This window comes from Nomia melanderi, chromosome 6 (genome assembly GCF_051020985.1).
Source record: "Nomia melanderi isolate GNS246 chromosome 6, iyNomMela1, whole genome shotgun sequence".
In the NCBI taxonomy this organism is placed as follows: domain Eukaryota; kingdom Metazoa; phylum Arthropoda; class Insecta; order Hymenoptera; family Halictidae; genus Nomia; species Nomia melanderi.
In genome coordinates this window covers 15,538,539-15,562,632 of record NC_135004.1, presented here as the reverse complement: position 1 = coordinate 15,562,632, position 24,094 = coordinate 15,538,539, and the positions used below count along the sequence as shown (strand labels likewise).

Sequence of the window (24,094 nt, the reverse complement as noted above, 5' to 3'; positions counted from 1 at the left end):
ACGAACATTTTCCCGTCGCAATTTCGCCCGGACAAGCGTGACCGGAATTAAAAACGCCGAAACTATGCGACCGGGAACCGGGAGTTGGAATAAAAACGGAACGCCACGGTCGCCGGAAATAGTTCTCCCGGTTTTTGGGGGCCGCGAGAATGCCGCGCGACCGCTTTGAACCTGCTAATTAGATTCATTAACGGCTCTGATACTTGAAATTCTCGCGTGATCGGGAAATTGCGGCTTCGACGAGGAAATTGCGGGCTGGCTTGCTCAACCCTGAAAGATTAAGGGGCGGTTTCTCGAGTGCATTAATTGCGAAATTGATATTTATTACATTCAACCCTCAGACGAGTCAGGTTCTTCCGGAGAACTGACTCGTTTTTCTTAAATATTTATTATATACGTGAAATTTGAAGGTTTGAAGGTTTGGAGCTCCAATCCACTTCTTCAAATGTTGAAAACTGTATTAACGTTAACGGAGTAATAATTATAATTAACGCGTTAAGCATTGTGCTAGGTTATTTCCCTGAATTTCGGTATTTTTTGGTGTAAAAGTGGAACTGAATCTTATTTATAGTTATGAATATTAAAAGTAATGCTGTACTTTCACCGATACATTCGTCATTGATACGAACAGTGGCTCGTTTAATGAAGATTAGTTTCCAAAGGAAGCATATAGAATGAATGGTCGCGCAGATAAGTTCCTCAGCCCCGGGGTTTAATATTTTCCGCGTTAAGCTTCTTTCGTCCTTTGCCGTTTATGAAATTGTTATCGGAGTTGCCGAACTGTTTACCTTCCCCCGACCGGTACTGCGCGCGCTGCACAGCTCAGTTTCCGCGGCGACGACGGGGCAATCTGCTCGGTTCGGTATCTTTTGGCCGAGCCGCTCTGCAAGAGACAAGTTCAGTCGCTTACGGCTGCTTGCATGCAATCAAAATGTAACTTCGTTTAGTCGCAGGCAACTATCAAGGGCGAGGAGATCTTCAACAACTCGAAGTCTCATTATGTTTAACAAGGAGACGCCCCGTTGTCGTAGCACTAATTATCAATATTGCGCGCGGTTCATTTCGTCGGGCCCGAGAGGAGATTCTTTGGTACAACGTGCATCGTTATTTTCTGTTTACAACGGACGCGTTAACGAGCGCGTTGTTCTCGTACGGAGTGTGTGTAAATTCTCTGCTAAATGTTCAAATAATTAGGTACCAAACACGCGATAGTTTAATTAAATAGAAGTAAGGAGCAAAAATTTTGATCGTATCATGAATATTGCTGTCTTCTTATATTTCATCCATAGATGATTTATAGATAACGAAGGGGAATGTATTTTAACCCTTTGCACTTGAGAATATTTTTCGCGACAAATATTCCTTATTTTCTGATGAAATATCAATGGTATTTTTTACAAATAATATAAAACAACAAATTAAGTGAACCTATTTTATTTCGATGTTCCATGTATTGGTAGATTATAGAAAATTTAATATTGTATTTTTAATTTTAATTTTGGGTTAAATCAAATGACGACTGAAAGGCGCCTCTCGAGTGTAAAGGATTAAATCAAGAGAAGATAATATATTTTATCTATGGATTATCTATAAACAAATGAAGAAGAATGTACTTTAAATTAACAAAGATTGTCTTTGTCCCAGTCTGACAGTATTAAAAAATTGCATTATTTACGGGTTGACCTAGTATTTCCTGCACATTGTTCACTATCTTCCCAAACAGAGCACACTCGTTGCTCGCGACACCCACCAGAATCTAAGCATCGTCTCTCACGACTCAACTTTCCAACATTCAAACGGTCTCCTTTAAATGCACAGAAACTTCACAGCGATGGTAAGTGTCAGCCTGACAACGCCAGTAAAACAAAGAGCGCAACAAAAGCGGCAAGAACGTCTCCTCCCCCTCCCCCCGCACCATTATCCTCATTTTCCCTTTCGCGCCGTTCTTATTTCCGCTCCACGGAACGCATTGACAAACTTCGCTCGTTTCGCTCGAAAGGATCCTCTAAAAGGAGTCTTCGTTTATAAAAAGGACACGTGGAATTACCTGCTGCGCGCCGCACACGGCGCAGTACAGGACCAAGAGCCTGTCGACTAGCGATCCTCAGTTGAGTAGTTCCAATGAAGGAAAACAATGATTGCGAAAAAAAAATCGAAACCGATCATTTCAACTGATACAGTAATTCTATAAAATACAAACGATCTTTCAGAAAACGTTTACTGCTCGGAGGCAGTCGATTCACCCTTCCGAGGCGGATTTTCTTTAACAAGGTTTCGCTTATTTCCGCAATTATTACAATCTCCAAAGCGAATATTTGAAACGATTTTGAAAATAGTTTCACTTGAATACTATAATGAATGTCTGAAGAAACTGAAAATAATCTACAATTTTCATAGGAATTATATATCAATCTAATTCTAGTATTAAAGACAATGAGAGACGTTCCCAATACTCCGGTTGACGAATCTATTCGAAACGACAGGACGAAAGTAATTACTTTTGTTACTTCAGTGCGAAGTTATGTACTAATCTACTATTCCTCAACATGGTTGCACACAATGAATGGAAATTATAAACGATACACACAGCGAGAGACCTCTTCCGCCTACGACCTGCCGCGAGACAGTTCTCGTACCGAGAGCAGCGCGGGTGAACGCAGGTTATGACCGGGATAAATACTTTTTCGATTATGGCGGGACAGTCACGTCGGGTTAATCCGCGGCTCAACGTTTACTCGGAGAGACACGGAGTCGGGAGGCGCGGCGGATATCATGAAAATTGAGAAAGTTCCGGCGGCGGAATCCGGGAAACTTTTCCCCCCGGCCCCGTGTTCCATTCGAAACGCGTTACAACTTTCGCGCGAGGGACGGCCAGGGGGTGGATGGATTCTCGCGGACGTCGAAGCTGGTAGTCGTCGCGGATGGGGGCGGTTAAACGCGACCAGATGAGGGGGGAGGGTCGTGAATGGCCTGGGGGGAATCAATGAGGCTGGCGTCGCTCTGGGGCGTCGACGCTTTGCGCGTGTATACGCGTCGCGACCGACTTACCCCCCGAGCCGCGCGCGGCTTTTCAGACACCGGGTAGAAAGAGGAAGTAAACGAAACGCGGGGAATGTGTTTGATTACCGTAGTTACTTTGTGGGAGCAAAGTCCTCTCGGAGCTCGCGGCGCTCGTGGAGGAGCGTTGATATGGTTTTGACTCCGGTTCTGCCCTCAACGTTGATAATTCTTTGGATGGTGCTTCTTGTGTACGCGAGGGTATTAGTCTTGGGATTGAAGTGTTGTGTGGTGTATTGTATTGTGATTTTAATTGTAGTGTAGGTATTAATTTGGGAGTTATATGGAGAGTTGGAGGTAATGAAATTATGTGGGTTTATGCGCTTTGGGAGAAAGAGTGCAAAACTTGGGGTTTGAACGTCTTGTTTGACTGTTTAGTAGTTTGGTAGTTTGGTAGTTTGGTAGTTTGATAGTTGGATAGTTGGATAGTTGGATAGTTTGATGGTTGGATAGTTGGATAGTTGGATAGTTGGATAGTTTGATAGTTTGATAGTTTGATAGTTGGGTAGTTTGATAGTTTGATAGTTTGATAGTTTGATAATCTGATAATCTGATAATCTGATAATCTAATAATCTGATAATCCCATAATCCGATAATCTAATAATTGGATAATTGGATAATTTGTAATTTGATAATTTGATAATTTGATAATTTGATAATTTGATAATTTGATAATTTGATAATTTGATAATTTGATAATTTGATAATTTGATAATTCGATAATTCGATAATTCGATAATTTGTTAATTTGTTAATTTGATAATTTGATAATTTGATAATCTGATAATCTGATAATTTGCTAGTTTGGTAATTTGATAATTCAGTAATCCAGAAATTAATAGTTTAATATTTTCATAATTTAGTAATTCTACTGCTAACATTGTTCCAATTCCACTCATAAACCCGAACATAAAAGGACCACAGTTCACCAGCTATTCACAGAATTCTTTCAGAAAAAGTCCCATCGTTATTCCCGTTCATGCGCAGACATTAATACCAGAATAAAAATATTGCATTCGGATTTCAACTGCGGGCGAAGTTGTAACGAGAAATTCCAGTTGTGTAGAATAAAACGGTTTATAGATCCCCAGGCTTTCGCGAGCTGCACGTAGAATTCCACCAAGCTAACCCGGTCATTTTATCCTGCTGTTCTACCCACCGTCGACCGTAGACTTTACGATGCCGTTCCGAACAAAAAGCTGCGGAAGAGTTCCCGAAGTTACGGGGACCTTTCGAACTCGAACTTCCTTCGAGCGGTGTTTCGCTCGAACGTTGCAACACAAATATCGGAAACGTAAAGCGCTTCCAGATCGAATTCCCGCTGGAATTCAAGCCCTAACGAATTGAGTGCTCGCCGAATTAATGCGAGGAACTTCTTCATCTTGCCCCTTGAATTGCAAATAAAACTACGTAGATGTATTCCGATGAAAATGTTTTCAGGTCGTTTATACTCGGTAGCGCTTTTATAAAAGGATAACAGAAAAATCATTCGCAGGTAACGCGCACATCTTGAAACCTTCATTCCCTATATTATTGAATTGATTCGATTAGAATCGAATTGATTAGGGGCGAAGCTCGCCGCGAAGAAATGGGGCGTTAGATTTCTAACCCTTTACACTCCGAACAATTTTTAATATAACCTTTTAGCAACTCCGAAACAGTTTTAATATGAGCTATCAGCTACGAGCGTGCCTCTGTAAAAGATTTAAGCCCCTGCTTTGTCATTAAAAAGCGCGTATACGTTTTAAAGTTACGTTTGACTAGAAACGAAGTTATAAAATTATCTTACAATGTCGCCGTTACGGCGACAACGGAGTGCAAAGGGTTAAACAAAAAAAAAATAGATAACCTAGAGCACGAGCGAAGAAAGTCAAAATCTATAGCAAAACAATCAGCAGATGACTGACCCGACGAATCAAATGCGCAAAACCATGACAAAATGCAACGACAACGAAGTCTACATGTATGAATGCGTGTGCCTTTGTTTATGTGTGTCAGTGTGTCGCCCTAATCGTACATATGCGCGAGCGAGCTTAAAGCTTGGAGTCTTAGAGAGCGAGATAATCGATACACCGCGAGTCGGTGAGCTGAGAGAGATACAGAGAGAGAGATTTCATAACTGGTTCATTCTGTAATAAAGTTCACTACATCGTAAAACCACGAGGGGATTTATATCTTCGTAGATAACCGGAACAAAATCCCTACATTAATAATCTCGATCCCTGGAAACCACGCCTACCGAAATATCCCTCGCGACAAATAGGAAATCGAAACGAAATGAATTTTCGTTGCTCGATACCTTTAATCGCTTTTAACACTAGAATTGCGGAGCATTTAATACGATTGATATGTAATCTATAAAAATTGTAACAATAGATTATTCTCAGTTTCTTTGGATATTCATAGTACTCGAGTGAAGCTATTTATTTCCAAAATGATTTCAAATATTCAGTGCTTTCAATTAGAATTAGATTTCATGGAAAACGACTCAAAATATTCGACAGTGATTAACATTAGAACTACCGAGCATTTAACACGATTGATATGTAATCTATAAAAATTGTAACAATAGATTATTCTCAGTTTCTTTGGATATTCATAGTACTCGAGTGAAGCTATTTATTTCCAAAATCACTTCAAATATTCAATTTAAGGTATTAATAACTGCGAAACAAATCGAAACCAGTCATTTTATACTACGGTAGTTCTAGTGTTAATTATAGAACCTGATTACTTGAATTACTCTGATCGTCCAGTTTATTTACTCGAACTACGATCTCTTTAAATAGATCGTACGAAGTAATCACGAATTCGTTCGCCGGAAATAGATGATACGATACAACGATCAACTTGTTCGCCGAAAATACTGTTTCCGAGTGTACGCGAGCAGAGACGCGCGACGATCGAATCACGATCGTCGGGGCGAAATGGCAAATCGGATTCAGCCGGAAGTAACCGCGAGACGAATCGAAGAAGAGTGTTCGACGTCGACGGGGGACGGTCGTCGGCGACAACGGGACCTTTAAATATGTATTACGCGGAACGAGTTCACGGTGAGGGAATACAAGTGCAACAGCGTTAATAGAATCAGCCCGGCGCGGTCGGTGTTGCTTTTAGGGCAGCCGCGCGCAAACGTAATTGCATCTTCCACTCGAAGCTGCTTAATAGATTCCACGGAAAGTTTTGGGACGCGCGAGCGCCACGCTCGAAGAACCTTATCCAAGGGCGCGCCGTTGTTCCACTCTCGATCGTGCCCGCGCGATTTCGCCGGGAACTTCCCTCGATCCCCGACTGTTTGCCATTGTTAACCCATCCGCGGTGAACGACGGACTAATATGTCAAGCACTCACCGATCGTTTTCGTTCCGACGCGATAGTTGATGCGATTATAAATTATCTCCTACGATCTTGGTCGCCGAGACTGGAATTCCGGTAATCACTGGATCCTGATCGACAGTGGCGAACGGGAACTCGCGATTTAACGGACGTAGACGTTTGTTGTTTAAGTTGAAACTCGTTATCGAATGAAAACTGAACCCTATGGAATAACAGCTGAAATTCGATGAAATAAAAATTGAAATTCACCATCGTGTAAACCTCAGTCTCCAGCGATCAAATTTAAACAATGATTCTAATACGATCTATTAAATAACAGTATAAACCCTCATTAAATACTACTCACTAAATAAAATCCATATTATACCATGTAAATACACTGCAATTCCATTTGAAATCATCAAAATTCATAGGGTTCCTTATGAACTCCAATTTTCCGTCGACTAACGTCTAAAATACGAAAATTTCGATCAAATTCCGCTCACGGTGCGTAATGCAGTCAAATTACATTTCCCCGGAACTCCGAATGTAACCAATTCCTGTAACCACACGATCCTGTGTTTACGCTCGCGATATTATCTCGCTGTTCGGCGTTCGAGTCGAAACAGCACGCGACAAGTTTCGCCGGAAACGTGTGAACGGACGCGAAGACGAGCGAACGCCGTTATTTGTCGGCGATTATTGACCTGCCGGTTCAAACCAGTAATTTATTCGACGCTATAATACGCGCGGCGAAACTCGAACCGCCGCGCTCCGAGTTATAACGCGGAGACCGAGTCGCCGAACGAAATTTATTCGGTGCACCGATTCCAGCCGCTGGTCGCGCGAGATCAACCAAATTAATTGGCGCCGCACAATTCATAACCTGTCGCGAGATACTTTATCGTTAAACGGTGGCCGATTATCGCGAGCCCGCGAAATTTCGCGGCTGATCGAGCCCCTGTTGCCGTTCGTGCGCGGGGCACGCCGGGATTAATGGTGGATCGAACCTTATAAGTGCGTGACACGCAGCTTCTCCCTATCGTAACATTACCGTCAGCCACCTTGTCATTATATCATCGATCTCATTGTCACCGGTAACGCGCCCATCGAATTACATTCCGAATACTGTTCGAGGTACAAATTACCGCGTCGATCTACAAGTTGGCCAGAAGTAGATGAGGTTCGACGTTGTGCGAATACAAATTTCCCTCGTATTTAACTGTACGTAAATAACGCGGCATCGATTGGCGAGCGTAATATATGTTTTCCATATTAAATACGATAAAAGCGTAAAATGATATTTGGGCCGCTAGAGATTTCGCCGGTCCGGCGAATTTATCGAGTGAAAATATTCATCTAAATGATGCAGTTCGGTATCATTAATTTCCATTCCCGTTGCGCGTGTAAATTGATACTTTTCTCGAATTGAAATCCTCGGTGTTTCTATGGACATTTTCGTGCTTCCGGGATATTACGATATTATCAGTTCTCATTCGGATTAGCTGTACGTTCGTTCGTAAAGAATGCACCCGTAAATATTACACGACGCTGCTGTCGCGTACATGCAATTAACTACGCCACCTGAATACCCACTGCTATCGTCGCGATACAATTGGTCGATTGATACACCTCTAACAAAAGCCTCCTCGTGTCTCTGTGTGCCTCGAGCTCCTCTCCGAAAGCAGTACTCGATATACGTATCGCACAATATGCTCGATATTTTGGGCCACTCTCTGTAGTCCGCGCAACGAGACGAGGCACTGGAGATAAACAAAACAATCGGTAGCTAAGCACGACGATAGACCGATGCGTACGGTTATATCAATTATTTAGATCATACAATGTATCACATAATATCTTATAATTATAATTACGATATTAATTACTATTATGACTCCAGTGTTAACCCTTCGCAGACGGAGGTTCACTAAAGTATACAAAACCTGCAGATTCTAATTAATCAAATTACACATCGAATGCCTAAATAATATAGAACAAATGGTTTCTTGTTTAAGTAATTGAATCATTCGTTTGCAACTTAGTGTTAGAAACATGAGAATTTGATCTCGGCAAAGTGTCGACGTTCGATCCTAAATAAATCAATTAATCAATATTCCAATTATTTACGTTTACTACCTCTTCTCATCGAACCTCTACACCCATAAACTAAAACCAACTCTCGAATAACAACCAACACGAAAACCACCAATCAAAATGACTCCTTTCTACAATTATTAAGAAGAACCGACGTTTCTCTGAGAAATTCAATAAACTGATTCAGCAATACGCGGACTGAATTCTGAATCAATTAACGTCTAAACAGCTACTCTCGGAATTTCCATAGAGAATTTTCAACGACAATTTAACTGCTCGATGGTTTTAGCGTTAATTTCATCCATGCTCAGAACAATCCTACGCGAGACTTAGAGGTCACGTTAACAACAATCTTTAAAGAAACCATCCAATTGTTGACCTCGTTGCACGAGGATCATCGCGATGCTTATTACTCCGAGTAACTCGAGCACCGTATCATTCAACGGCACCCCTTGCGAGCCGTTCAGCGAAGACAGCGGCGATCATACGAACGATGAAATTTCATTCGTCCGCGGCGGAAGCGTTCGCAAAAGTGCGTGGGCGGCCGGGGGGGGAGGGTTTATATTTCTCTCGGAACAAGCGGCGCTCGATTTGCATATACGCAGCCGGCTCGTGCATACAGATTGCACGCATGTAAATAGGCGGTGCGCGCGCGTCGACACGCGCACGTGCGAGCCGACCGTGTGACATTGAACGCGGCCGGAAGTGTATCGGAGCCGATATAGAGCGCGTGTACCTATCCGTGTAGTACACGCGCGTACACACGCCCTGAGCAACCCCGTGCGCGTCTATTACAGCCGCATTCAGCCCCCGAATTGTTATAATCGCCGTCTACGGGACCCTCGGCCGCAGCTGCTCGCGATGTTGCGTATCATACACGTTGCCAGCACGTCAGCCATTCGCCCGTACGATCTGGAGAATTTCGGTTTAACCTTTGTCTCGCAATGACAAGTGAAATTAGTAATGTAGATTGTTGGGATGGATTTCGTGGAGGTGTTCCTCGCGCGTGGATCGGAACGAGATTATGTTAATCCTCGATTCTATGTTATCCGAAGTAATATTGGCTTCGAACTTCGAGGTTAATGTCAACGTTATTTAATTCAATTACAGCTGTACATGTTCATGTCGGTGTGTACCACCGGTGGCTCACAGTAAGATATCACGTTAGACAGTGTACCATTGATGGCTCGTTAGATGGTGGCATCAAGTATGTGGCTCGTCAAGTGGTTCGGTAATTGGAAAACATTGCATGGTTGAGAATTAATTTACTTATTGAACGTTTCAATATTTTTATCAATTTTGAGAACTCAGCCGCCAAATGGGAAAGAGTGGAAATTACAGCGTAAATAATTAATATGATCTAATTGTTTATTCCAGAATATTTGGGAGTCAAACGGTACCGTTAACCCCTTGCCCTATGATTTATTTCTTAACTATGATCGATACAACTACTTTGTCGTTGATAATTTATTAGGAAAAGAACAAATTTTCATGCTTATTCTATATCTACGTTTAGTCCAAAGGTTGATAATAGACAAGTAATATTTAATTTATATTTAAGAAAATAAATAACACGTAGATTTCTCAAATTCAGTTGAAAATTTTCATCGCGAGTCTGACACGACATTGTAGGTCAAGGGGTTAAATGGTAAATTGTTTTCTTCTGACGAATATACTAAATACAAATCATTGTTCTCATTTGTTCCATCGTGTCGCACTGATTTTTCTCTTTTCACGAATATAGCAAGTTGAACTTTCGTTACGCGAAACATCCAAAAGGAATTCGAGGATCGCGATACTGGTAACTTTCGGCAAGTCGTTCCGTACCGTGAAATTTCCAACGGGCCGTATGTCGCGTTAATTTTAGCGGAGGTTTGAAAGCTACCACTTCTTTATCTTCCGCGGGGTCTGTTCCGGGGCGAGCACACAGACGGCCCGTTAAATTATATCCCGCAGGTTTTAACCGACCGGTAATAAACGGTACGGTCTTCCGTGCTCGAACTTTGTGCTTCGTAAAACCCAGTTATTTCCGGCGGCTAATCAATTACCGTGTTTTAACCTCTCGTGATAGTATCCGAGCTGCACGGTGATCGCTCCGTCACACGGCGCACTGTCCGGAATTTTCCGGTAGTTTCGGAATTGTTGTTCCACTGGGCCACGCGTATTTCATTCGCGGACGGGGCGACATTATCGGTAACGTTCGTGCGGATCCTCCGAAGTAACTCAACAGTAATTTAGTTGTAGCCTATCGCGATAAGATCTCGCTTGGAATTGAACGGAGCTGCGCGACGAACGAATAAATGGTAAAATATAAGTTACATTGGCTGAGGAGAAGATTCCCGAAATTCCATGTTGCGATGAAGTATATTCAAATGAAATATTATTAATATTATCAGTATGTAACTTCAAAACAATGAGATACCACGAAAGACGAAGTAAACTCAGATCTAAACGGAAAATCTAGAGAAGAAGTAGTAACGGTGTTTGAACAGAAATGTTGCATATAACGCTTGAAATTCGTATAAAACGTACCAGCGCGCGTTCCGAGTGAAGTTAATTACACTTCCAGGTACAAGGAGAGTATAAAAATTGCAAGAATCTCGCAGGAGATAATTCAGGAAGGAACGAGACCGATAGGAACGATTGCCAGCCAGTTAAACGCGGCGCAGCATTGTTTTATTGCGGCCGGTATCATTTATAGCCATCAAAATATTCCGCGGTAGCCGGGCGTGTGTTCGACGCAGGCACAAAAACGTTAGCCTCCGGATGACCTAAATAATTGAGTGCTCCGATAACCTCGATTCAGCCGATGAAGAAGCATGAAAATAGGAGAATAAGTGTCCGACGCGGGATAAGGTAAGAAGACGGAGACGCCGAGCGCCTCGCCGTTACAGTAAAAGTTCCCCGAGCCGGCCCTCACACCCCTCTTCAGCGTCCTCCTTCAAGCATGGTATTTTAACGAGAATTCTTATGCAGTCATTGAAAGGGTACGCTCCAGAGCGCGGCGCCTCGTCATTTCGTTGCAGCGAAAAAAAGTAAAATGGGAAAACACCGGCCGTGAATTCGTGCCAAACGCTCGCGAATAATCATCCGACGTTGCACGCTTGAATTATTCACGAATTACGCGGGCAGTAATTCTCTCCTGTAATTTCGTTTTCAGTTTTAAAACGCTCGGGGCTGACCGAACACAGTTACGTCGAATTTATATACATTTGGGGGACGTTATTTTTTCTGTATCATTACCGCTTTTCCAGGACACTAGGGGAATCATAATGATTAAGGTAACTGGTTATCGAACCTATAGAAATAGGAGTACTTGGGGTGTTATATGGAATACCTTCGGTTTTGAGAAATAAAATAGTAATAATGTGCTGTGATCGTAGATCACTCATCAGTTACTCTGAAATCGCACTCTATCGATTGCAGACGGGGTGACATCAAGAAAAACTTAATAAGCTTTGTATATTTGAATTAAAAAGATTAATTAACTCTTAATACATAAGTTACAGAAAAGTGAGAATTAGTCGAAACATTGTTACAAAAACATTGATAAAAGTCTGAGAGGGCAGTTACGAAACGAGTCAGTATTCGATTCGAGTTATCTTAGCGCGAACCTCTGTCCGATTGCATTTCGTTGAATAAAAGTAGAGTCCGACGACTATTCCGAGTTTCTTCTTCCCGTGAAAACACCCGAAATATTATTCCGGGAAACCGAAGTTTATACCAGCTCCGGATTAACCAAGGAATTAAAAGGAAAAAGGTCGAGCCGAAACGGGGACGCTTTCGCAAACGATCCGACGTTCTTCGGAAATGTCGGCGGATCCCGTGTAAACATGTCACAGTCGATCAGAGCTGGCGCGCATTTCGGGATCGAAGTCTGTGTATAAATCGACGAATAAAATACCGAATCTCTGACTCCGTCCTCTGTGCATCAAATGAACCGGTCTCGCGTCGACTTTCGACGTGGCAAACGCGTTCCGATCGAACGACGAGCGATTTCGTTATCGCACTCGCGGAACTGCGAGGAATAGGGTCTAGAAATTCGCTCGGTTCTCGCGTCGGACGTCTTCCTGGAACACTTTGATCTATCTAGAACCCAATTTTAGAATGATGAAAAATTGATCTCTGATTCCAAATATTTATCTCATATAGAATATTCTAAAGAGTTCGTTTACTTCGTTCTAGACTACCAACGAAGAATTCGATATGTTTCGTTAGAGATATTTTTCATTGACTCTGTCTATAGTTGCTTAAGATGTTTGCTAGAACTCAATTTTAGGATAATGAGAAATTTGTCTTTGATTCTAAATACTTATCTCGTCTGGAATATTCGAAAGAATTCATTTATTTAGTTCTAAACTTATCACTGAAGAATTTGATATGTTTCATTAAAGACATTTCTTATTGACTCTGTCTCTAGTTGCTTATGTTCGCAATTGTTATCATCATTGAAATATTTAATGGAGAATCTACACTTACGTATTAACTTTTAGATTCTTAAATAATTCAGCAAGTTAAGTGTCAGGAAAATGTTTCGAAAATGAACGAATTACTCAGCGTTTCTGGAGTTGAATGTTTCTCGTGCACAGAACAGCCAAAGGAACACCCGAAATTTCACTGTTCCGTGAAAAGCCGAAAAAAGGGCGGAGTAAAGATACGCCAGAACGTCGTGGCGGTGACATAAAGCCATTCGCTCGCTCTTCCCTGTGCACGGGGTTTGAATGTAAATGGCCACTCTTGCCGAAGATGGATTTAAAGTACATCCCATTTCGATTCAAGGGGTTGTCGTTCCTTATACATCGCCCCCCGCGGCAGCTTCCATTTTGAAAATTCCGTCGCCACTTTGGATGCTTCAAGCGAAAACTCGCTGCTCCTACAGACATTCCCGTGACGCGTATTCGTGAACTCGGGGAACAGGGTCAACTTCAAAATATGCCCATTCGAGCTACAGTCGCACAGCGAACTCTTAAATCGTCAAACTTCATCTTCATTTATACGTTTAACCCCCTGAACTCTGTAGGCTCCAATACTGCACCAGTTATAATATTGAATATTTTCATCAATCAAAGAAACTACCCTAAAATTATTAGATTTTCCACACATCCAAATTTTGTACTGAGAAGGAAAATAAAAGATCGAAGGAATGTTATAGCGTTTTTCATTTTCACTAGAGATACTATAAAAATTAGTTGCTGATAGTTTACAATGCCATCTGGAGTGCTAAGGGTTGAAATATCATTGAAAATTCTGCGTTTCCTTCCGTTCATTTCACTTGATTCTCAATTTTTAATTAATCAATTTTAATCGATTTTTCAATGTTTGCCTTTCGCTTTATTTCTGTTTCCACTAACAAAAATTTACCGTGTAACTCGTTTACTTTGATGTTATAACCAACTATTTGACTGGTTACAGTAGGATACATTTAGTGTAAAATGTGCATAAATATACTTAGTGTTTTAAAAATCTGCACTTTGAATTTCATTGTTTAAACATCATTGCATTTGAAGTTAGACGTAAAAGAAAGTTATCTGTTGCAGAAGCGTGTAAATTAATTTAATTTAGTTTGAATGGCAACGAGGAAGCTATTTATTAGTTTCTATCTTTAGTCCGATGTCAACTTTGATTTCATTTCGTTCGTTAAAATCACGCAACTTTTTAACACAACAATTTACCGTAGAGCTCGCGGTGGTTGGTTGAAAAGCCTTGTCGCTCGCTTCCTGCAATGCAGCGTTTGCGTTATACAAATAAAGCCGGAACTTTTGTAAGGACGGAATAATGAAACCACCTGAAAGATGGTAGAAAGCGGTAAAAGGAAACGGGAACGCATAGCTCGGGTGAAGTTTAATTGAATGGAATGCAACTTGTCTTTGAACTTTGTGGGGAAATTCGAGGAGGCCATCCGGAAAACCTGGTGTACACAGAGTGGAGCAATAATTTTCACCGCCCAAAATAACGTTGCTCTTATTCGAGATACACATGGGAAAATTCTGTTAATAACATCTCTATTATAATCCTATAATAATTCGAGTGTCTCAAAATGATCTCTATTCTTCTAAAGAGAAAGGAAATGACACGTTTCAGTAGTTCTAATTACCAAATCAAGACTAATACCGGCAAAAATTTCATGCAATGCATCTTCGCCCCTTAAATATCATATCGAATATGAAAAAATCAGATATGAAAATATCAAAATATCGACAATTTTATCGACAATTTATCGACAGGCGTAAATCTGAAATTGAGACCGACTAGCTGCGTTCTTTCGTTCCCGTATGATTTCTCTTTATACGGGTTTCGGAAAGCATCGTCGACGTTTCATCAGAAACTGATGAATATTCATGGCGAAACAATTTTTCGAGTGCCGAGGATTAATCGATGTCGCGGCGCTCAGGCGAGAAACACGGGTAAGAGGCACGTCCGATTTGTTTGCGCCGAAACGGCGAGCAACGCGAGCGATTACCGCGATGTATTTATTCCTCGCGTGCCGTCTTCGGAGCCCTTAATCACACAACGAACGGCGGAGCCCTAAGGATCAGATCGGCGAGATCGCCGCGCGGAGATTGAAGAAGCGCACGCGAAAACAGCCGGAAATGAGAACTCGGTTTTCGAAGCCGCGCGGGATAATTTCGAACCTGCCGGCGGCGTTGTCTACCTTGACCATCTCTAGCTTCTACCTTTTTCATTTAACGAGCTACATTGAGATATTAACCCTTTGCGGACGAACGTCGACATTCCGGCGAAATGAGATTTTCGTGTTTGGGAAACTAAGTCGCGAAGAAGCAACCCTTTGCGCTGCGAAAGTGTTTCATTGGAAGTACTCTACGTTTCTTGACCCCTTGCATTCGGAAGTTTCTTACTAGAAGTATTCAACATTTCTTGACGAGGCGAAGACGATATTCTTTGAGATTAAGTCGAAGAGAAATCGCCAGTATGTTGAGGAACAAAGCTGTTTTATTCTGATATTTCACGTGTCAAGGCATTATACAAAGCTCAACGTTAAATGTCAGATTCTATAGTTTTACTGTGTCAAATCAGGTGACGACTGAGTCGACAGTTTCTGAAAGTAACTTCAAGATCGCAGATCAATTCAGGAACAAAACTGTTTTATTTCAGTGTTTCATGTGTAAGTGCTTCATAGAAAGTTTAATGTTAAATGTCAAACTTTACAGTTGCTGTGTGAAATCGATTGGCGACTGAGAGGCGCCTTTCGGCTGCAAAGAGTTAATTACTCAAACGATTACTCGGTTGCCGAAGGTTTTGTAGATTTCAAAGAATCTTCGTCCGCGAAGGGTTGAGCGAGACTCGGTGAGTTACGGTCGTAAGGAACTTGTACTTTTTTACGATCGATCTTGTTTCACGCGAAACGAGACCATTACTTCATACTCGAAAGAGATCAGTGTTTCTTACGGCGCACTAGATTCCCGATTACGCGATAATCGAATTTTCGTCCGATATTCTATTTTCCATTTTTATACCTTCATTTTGTACACTGAATGATTACGTTATAATCGAGTGCTCGAGATAATCCGCTCGACGATTTCTTTATTTAAAATCCCGATTGACGTTGAAAGATTTATCAACGCGTTATTGGTGGAGAATGTCGATCGACGTGTTTAGTTTTTCGAAGCATCGATGGCGGCAGATGGCAACTCGCGTGTTTTACAATCAACGAGCTTTTTTAGGCGTAAAAGCAGCGCTAGTGTTATCATTGAATGCAATCGTACAGTTTCAGTGAAATGTATTTGAAAAGTTGTTATCGTCGTTTTAGGAGAGACGATTTTTTGACACTGGCTAAATTGTTTACATGCTCGTCGCAGCGTCGAGATTATTATCAGTCCTGCAAGTAGGGTAATTGCTCCCGAAAAAGCGGGCACGAAGGATTTCGCTTCGCACGGAAATATTGCGTCCGCGTTTTCTGTCGCGATAAGCATTAGGAATGTAGAAGCTAAAATTCTAGACCATCATTCTGCCTTACTTCCGCTTGAAAAATGAATGATTTGTATACTCGAATGTGAATCCTCTTTCCACCAAAAGTGAATCATCGATGTGCAGTCCGTGGATTTTTAGACATTCAATTAATACGTCCTAATTTAAGAAAATTAAACTTCAGAGATCTACATCTTGCACTAAATTACCAGAAATGACAAATATCGTGGACAAAATTTCAACCAGAGTTTAACGAATACAGTTGAAAGAAAGATAATATTTAACTCGGACTCGAAAAAATGAAGTGAAACGATCAAGGAAGTATCAAGTTGATCCATTACTCTTGATAATAGAAGGATAATTTTAATTAAAACTTTTAAAATGTTCTCTTTCTCTAATGAATTGTGAACGATGGAAGAATTCTGCCGAGCGCAGTTGTGGAAGGGATCATAGTGCGAGGGGTTAAACCTCAATGCAAAAGATTATTCATGTTACAGTCTACACGTTCGCGGACGCGAATGGTATAAATGTATAGGAGCCAGTTAATTAATGGTTCCATTGATGGATTATACACAATCAATAAGGCGATAGAATTTCGTCGGCAACCCACGCGTCAGAATTCTCGCGAAAGATTGAAAGTTCGAGAGTGAAACTTACGGGGAGCCCACGCTAGCGCTGTGATCTTGAAATATTAGTCTACAGCCACGTTATTTCATTAGTTCGATACACAGCACGTCTGCCGTTGACAAACGAGGGCAGGGAATGATTCGCCGATCGAAGCGTGGAATCTTTCCGGCTGGGAAATATTACTCGGGCGATTTCAAAAGAAAGTTTCGCCGGTCTGTTTCATCTTCGGATCAATCTTCCGAGTTCCAGATCGAGGAATACCATCATTCTCGAGTTTCTACCTCTTCAAGCTTCTCGTCCGTGTCATTTTTTAGGGAAGCAGCTTCCGCTCTTTTGGGGTCATTTAAAGGAACCAATAACGTTCAACGTTGCTCATCGTACATTCATTTTTCCTATCACGACAGTGAACGGGTTAAACAGCAACAGAATCAACACACTTATTCATTTATTCCGATACACGCCAGCTCGAAGGAAGAAAGAGATTTATTCATAGACAACGATTACATCAATGTCTTTCATTTTCCATGTTTCAAGAGGTACTCTCTCGGAAATATACATGAGATCCTCCGACTTCGTTGCCAACGATCTTCGTCCTTCGACGGACGAAGATCAAGAGCCTATACATAAAATCGGTGGTGAACACAGACGATTATTCATGGAATGATCGTGCTCTTTTAGAGTATCGAGTGAACCGTCTCCCTCGGACTCGTTCCCTCCACTTACCGTCCTCGAAGGATGCCAGGCAGCGGCCACTTTCGTGCTCGAACTATTCGAGTAAGAAAGCACTTTGCATCGCGGGATCCTCGTCAAAGGACTTCTTTGTGCCGTCGACTTTTTATCCTCCCTTCGCCTTGCGCCTGATTAACGAACTCGCCTAACGAACAAACTATTATCAAAGCCGTTCGGGGAGCGTCCCGTTGCATCGCCGCGCGGAACGGTAACACTGTTAGCACGTCGCAATAAAAATCCAATTTTCCCCTTAATCGATCGATATCCTGCGAATCCACGCGACACGGGCGAAATTGTGTTTCGTTCTGGTATCTTGTCGGGGATTAACGAACAGCTCGCCGGTACGTTCGCGCGGGAAACTCCGGATCCGCTCGCGGGACGCGCGATTCGCGGGTGACGGATCGGGGAGGGTCGAAGAGTAGATTGCGTTCGCGTGGAATGTGCTAATATTTTGACGAACTTTAGTGGCTACACTATTCGATACTTCTATTTCGAAGTTGTATTAAATATTTCCGACGAACGGCCGACCCTCGTTTGCCATCAATCGTGAATATCGCTGTTAAAAGTAACGTCCAAATTAGAAGTGAAAGAATCTGTAGAAATTCAAGTAAAAATAGTTCGATATTACACCTTACAGTTCTGACGATTCTACGCGAATAAGGAAGGACCTGTAAAACGTTAATATTCCAACGATAAAATCAGAAACGCGACGCGAGAACGGTTGCAGCAGTTTGGGGGGGCAATTTTTCAACGCTGGATCGCACAACAAACAAAAGAACCGACGGCAGGATACGATGAATGTCAAAACAAACACGGGGATTATTTTGAAAAATAACCCTCCCATGATAGTTTCGAATAAAAAGTGATGTAACTTCGGACACGGAGCGTTCATTATTTTTAATACGAACACAGCCAACTTCCTAATCGTTCCTTGCGTATCCGTCGAGAGGTGTAACACGCTCGTACGCGGCCAGACCCACGATTTACGATTCATCGAGCGGGCGATCCGCGAGACGACTGCCTAATGCTGTTAATCCGAGTTAATAGGCGCGCGCTCGTGCCGCCGGGCTGTTTTAAATCTAGATCCGCGCGTAAACGTCTGGCCACCGTTAAATCGCGACCAGCGCGGCGCGCCGTTTCCGTCGTAACGTAACTAACGTTTCTTTTTTTATCGAATGTCGCCGTGAATATCGGCCCCACGTCGAGCCGCTGTAACAAGATCGCGATTCCACCGACGATCCTGCGGCGACCCGATTTTCTTCTTATCTCGGCTCGCCGCGTTCCGATCGAAACGCGGCGAGCGGAATCGCGAAAATCGTCCGCCGGTATAAACGAACGCGGGCTCGCTCGATTTTTATGCATATTTTCGCCGCGCCTTTTACCGGTAATTGATTCCAATTTTCCGATAAGTGTCGTCGTTCGGTGTCCCGACGGATTCCGCTCGGGTGAACGGCAATCACGCTGCGGATATTTCATCCATCTATATCGCGCGTTGCTGTGTCAAGCAACGAAAACGAGAATTTTGACGGAAGTTTGATGAGCACAGACGGGATTAGTCGGAATTTTTAACGTAACGTTGGAATCGAGGATTCATTTGAATTCCGTGAATCGTTACGGTATAGTTTCGGACGAAATTCAATTCGGAGTGAAATTCGTTCTCCGAGCTCCCCGCAGATCGCGAGAGATCTTTGTGTACGATCCGATGTAGTACGTTATCTGTACAAAAGACGGACTATTGGTTCCTACATCGGGATTCGAATAGAACGATACAAAACGTAAAACGTTTACGAGCGTTCGCGGTTAATTGAAGTCGTTCCACGATCCTCGCGCGAGAAGCTGGTTACTAGAACAGTTCAGGCAACGTGACACGAATGCGGACGTCCCTTGGAGATTGCCCTAACGCCACCGCAAATCGAAACGCAGAGAACACCAGGGGACCGGTAGGATCTTTGTTTCGAAAGTTACGACGTCCTCGGGACTTCGACGGTTCTAAACGGTCGTCCGCGGGAGGAAACTTTTCCGAATGCTCTGGAAGCAGCGGATGTTTGGAGACTGTTCGCCTAAAAATTGTGCTCGAAACAAACGATGCTCGCCGCCCGAATTTTACCGATATATGAATACACTGGCAACGTAAAATTCTAGAAGACCACTGCGAAGCCTGCGAGCAGCTGTAGAGAAGACTACGACGATTACTCATAGACTAAAAGTCTATACGATTTCTGAAATACTTGAAACAAAGGTGATCCAGTATGTTTTTTAGAATCGAGTGCTCATTCGATTAAAAGGACGGTGGAATTAGAGGTAATTAGTCGGTTGAAGAATGAAGGCAGTTCTTGCGTCGGTTTTTCAGACAGACGAAAAGTAGAGGACACATCTGGTCTAGAGGACGCGAGCCAACCCTTTTTGCGTGATCCATAGAGATTGACATAAGTTAATCTTAAGTTTTAATATATTTTTCTTTAATTGGTATATACGATACTTTAATTGAGTACCTTTAATTGGTACGTGAGGGAAGTCGTACAAAGTCTCTTGTATTGGCATGAAGTATTTCAGAAATTGAGTATTAAATCATCTGGGAACTTTATAATACTTTGCTCGTGTGTCTCGGTTAGCATCATACAACGAAGGATTAAAAAGAGGTTTCAAAACTTGGAGGTTTCTTCTTCGCATAACTTCCACGCTGACGCACGATGTCCTGAGGGTGAAATTTAGATAGCGATCTTTTCGCGTGTTATACTCGTTCACGCCCTTCCATTTGTGTTCCCATCGAAAATAAAAGAGTAGCATTAACTTTCGGATCAGTCCAATGCATGAGAATCGTAATATTCCAACCCTCTAAATTCTCCCACAGTACCGCATAATTTCATGTTCATTCAGCTGCGCTGCATCACTTCGCCGTAACTCATTGCCATTGTTCATTCGCGCTATCCCATCTCAACCTAATTTCAAGAAAGCCTCCGAGAATGCATTCAAGAACGCGCTGCACATCGTTTCGTAGATATCCTCAAAACGTTACCAGCTTCGAACTCTACTCGAATCCTCATTATCATTCTCGTCGCCTTATAGTACACTACCATCATAAATATCATCCCCCTCCTCCCGCCCCTTACAACTCAAATATTTACACGCGCAGCGAAGACCGAAAGTTCCACTCGAAAGCAAAAGAATCCACAGCATCTCCCAAAAAACAACACAACGCGGCTACTCCAAAATCTGGATCATCGATCCCTCTCGAGATTACCCGGGTAAATGCATGCACATAGCTCCAACTACGGTCAGTCCCCGTCTCATTTACCTTGCTAATTTACTATTCCTCAACACAATTAACCTACATCAAACCTACAAACAAAACACCAATCGGAAGACCTCCTTCGCCTAGCCAGGCGCCGAGTCATCTCTCTACAATATAGATACCGAAAGTTTTCCTTGGGAATGACGTAACACAGCTCAGCTCAGCTCAGCGAGCTAGCCCGCGTGGACGGAGTAAATAAAACGACCTTGACTTTCCGGCATTTCCGGGCGGCGATGGATCTTGATTGCCTTCTGACAGCCTCCAGAGGAACCGGACACCCGCTGGATCCGTTCCGGCGGTCTCCACCGCGACACCACTACTCTACACACTTTCCAGGATGCACGTGGATCGATCCGGGGGCCAGATTAGGCGAAGCAAAAAAAAAAAAAATAGGGGATGCCACGGACACGGGGGGAGTAACACAGACGTCCGTTGGCTGTCGGTATCAGCGTTCCTCCACGAGAGAACACCGCGTCGAACGACGGAGAAGGCGCGTGCACGTGCGCCGGGTAGCCGAACCGTTCACCAGGGGCGGGCACCGGGTAGCTGAACCGTTCACCAGGCCGTCGAGGCGCATCCGAGGTAGCGGCGGCGCGCGACTGCCGGCACGCGGGGCGCACGACACATCCGAGGAGCGCGACGGCACCGAGAACAGCCCCGAAGAAGGACGAGGCGGCTGCCCCCGCGGAAGAATCGCTCGCGGCGCGGTCTGGGCGGTGACTGAGCGGACCGAGGCGTCTCGACGCACGGCATCTCTCCCACCCCCTCGCGCCACATCCTGCACGAGCCTGACGGATACCACTTTTCGGTTGCTCCCGGCTCGCCTTCTGGCTTCGCCTCCTCTGCCGCTGACCCCGCGCCGCTTCCCGGCCCCGTGACATTTCACCGCTATTGTTATTTACACGATCCCGTGCGGATGCTGTCTACGCCGGTGCGTGTCCGGGTGTAATTCGCGGCGGACTGGGCGGGTCTTTCGTTTGACGCCCGTTTCACGGGAATTAATTACTCGGATTTGATGCGGTTGCGAGGATGACCTGTGCATTCGGTACGAAGTGTAGTCTGGATGGTTTTCATACGCTGCTTCGTCATAGATTCGCGGGGGAGATTGTACTGTGGGTATACAGCGATAGAGATCGGCGACAGATCTGCGGATCAGGGAGTAAGGGGATGAACCGTATGGAAGGTGAAATTGATTTGTTTGCAGTCCGCGTTAGATGAAGATCGCGTGAAAGGGGAATCAGAGATAGAGAAACGATCGCGAGGATTCAGTTCGACTGCTGCCACTCGAACTCGGACGATGGAACTTTTCATGAAGGTCTGGGAATTCTAATTTTTGGGAACATGACGAGGGAATTTTCTTTTTTCATCAGACGCGAGTAGTTGGGATAGTAGTTGCTGTGGAGAATGTCGCCTTCTCGGAGAAGTACTCTGAGTAATTTGATGAGTGCTAATTTAGTGGTCAACGTTAGTCCGTTGTCCTATTCCTCTCCTGCGCACGCTGGGGTCACTCGTAATCTATTAGAAACGAGGAAGAGTTCCTTAGGCAACAATATCCACGTTCACTTCAAAGCATTGCAACTGGCAACGGGAAGACGCGTAGTTCGCACGCGGAAGAACTGAACGACATTTCTGTTAACTCTCGAGCGTATGCAAGAATAAAAATTCCGGTATACAAATTCTTGCGATGCGGTCAGTGACAGTGAACCTAGCGGAATGAATATGCGCGGTGTGAGTGTCCAAATGACGTTTTGCGGTCCAGCTAGGCTCTCGCAAGTACGCGATTGTTTAGAATTACGTTGTATGATCCACGCAGACGGATAATATTTCGTAGCCGCGTTCCCGATTTTTAGTAGCGACACATTCATCGCAGACCCGCGAATGAATCCAGATGTCGAGATTCCCAGTTCCTTCTCGGACTCCTTCATTTTCTCTCCACGACAGACGCCGAAGCTTCTAATGAAGCTTATTCTTGGCCGCTGGCTCGTTAAGCCCTTTAACGCCATCGGAACCGGATAAAAATAAAATGGCTTGGAATGTGCTCCGTAGAACTTCGAAGAGATCGCAGGGATATCGACGAAAATAATTGCGAATCGATGGAGATGTCGATTCCCTCGCGAACCTTTCTCCATCTTCCACCTTCTCGCTTTTCCTTTTGTGCTCGACACGATTGTTTCCTTTTTCTCGCGAGATGTTATTCGCGATTAAACGGAAATCTCCTTGGTTTCAAGGAATTATCGGATATAAATTCTCTTAGTTTGTTTTAACCCTTACGGTAGATACAACGTCGTGCAATTTACGAAAATTTGGTTTGTAAAAGTGCTTTATGAGGATCGAACACTTGTTTAAACTGCTTGAACACTTCTTGCTTCCTCGATGCTAACGGCGAATAAGTGATAGTAGCTACTTTAAGTAGACAGTAGCATGAAATAGCAGGTTAGAATGTTTTTTTTTCAGTTTCGCAGGAAAGTAATCTGGTTTGTTAATTAATCGAAGGTATTACGCTAATTGGGCGAAGCAAAGATTGCAGGTGTTTACAGTCGATAGAGGGTTTTTACTTAGTGTCCGCCAGGATGTCTTGCTTCGCGAAGTTTCTAGATAGTTCAGAGTAATTGGAAGATTATCCCTTCAAACAACTTTATCGATGCTGAAGAAACATCCTCTATTTCGATGGCACTGACTCTACGCGAGTCTCATAGTTAATCTAGCGGAAGCGTTAATTAATCCCGCGGTTTGTGGCCTCCGTTCTTCTGCGAATCTGTTTTTATAAAACAAATATTCGTCGACTCGGTTATCTCTGACGATGAGGAGAACACTTAACCCTGATGCCCTCTTCTACCCGCTGTGATTCTGTTCTACTTGTTTCTGGCTACTTGACCCAAAATCTGCGTTTATTTATCAACGTGCACGATACTTCGTGTAAAAGCAGCCCTGATTACCTATTCCTCATTGTACTGTCACTTCAGTTTACGAAAATCGTAACAAAGAACCCATAAAGATAGTGGAGTTTATTTTAAAATTCCTATTCTCGATTATGGGACGGGGGAAACTAAT

General features: G+C 43.2%; 1 protein-coding gene across 6 annotated transcripts in view; it reads right to left on the bottom strand.

The window, feature by feature from the left end:
- The window catches only part of Trpgamma (Transient receptor potential cation channel gamma), a 208,840-nt gene that overhangs the window by 183,369 nt on the left and 1,377 nt on the right, over window positions 1-24,094 (bottom strand). For 4 of the 6 annotated variants that reach the window (XM_076368222.1, XM_076368225.1, XM_076368224.1 and 1 more), the window contains exon 1: window positions 21,249-21,424. The exons of 1 other annotated variant lie outside the window; for it this stretch is intronic. The gene's annotated coding sequence lies outside the window, so the exon portion shown is untranslated. Of the gene's footprint in view, window positions 1-21,248; window positions 21,425-24,094 lie in introns of those variants that run through there. One more of the 6 variants, XM_031983868.2, reaches the window with a different exon arrangement.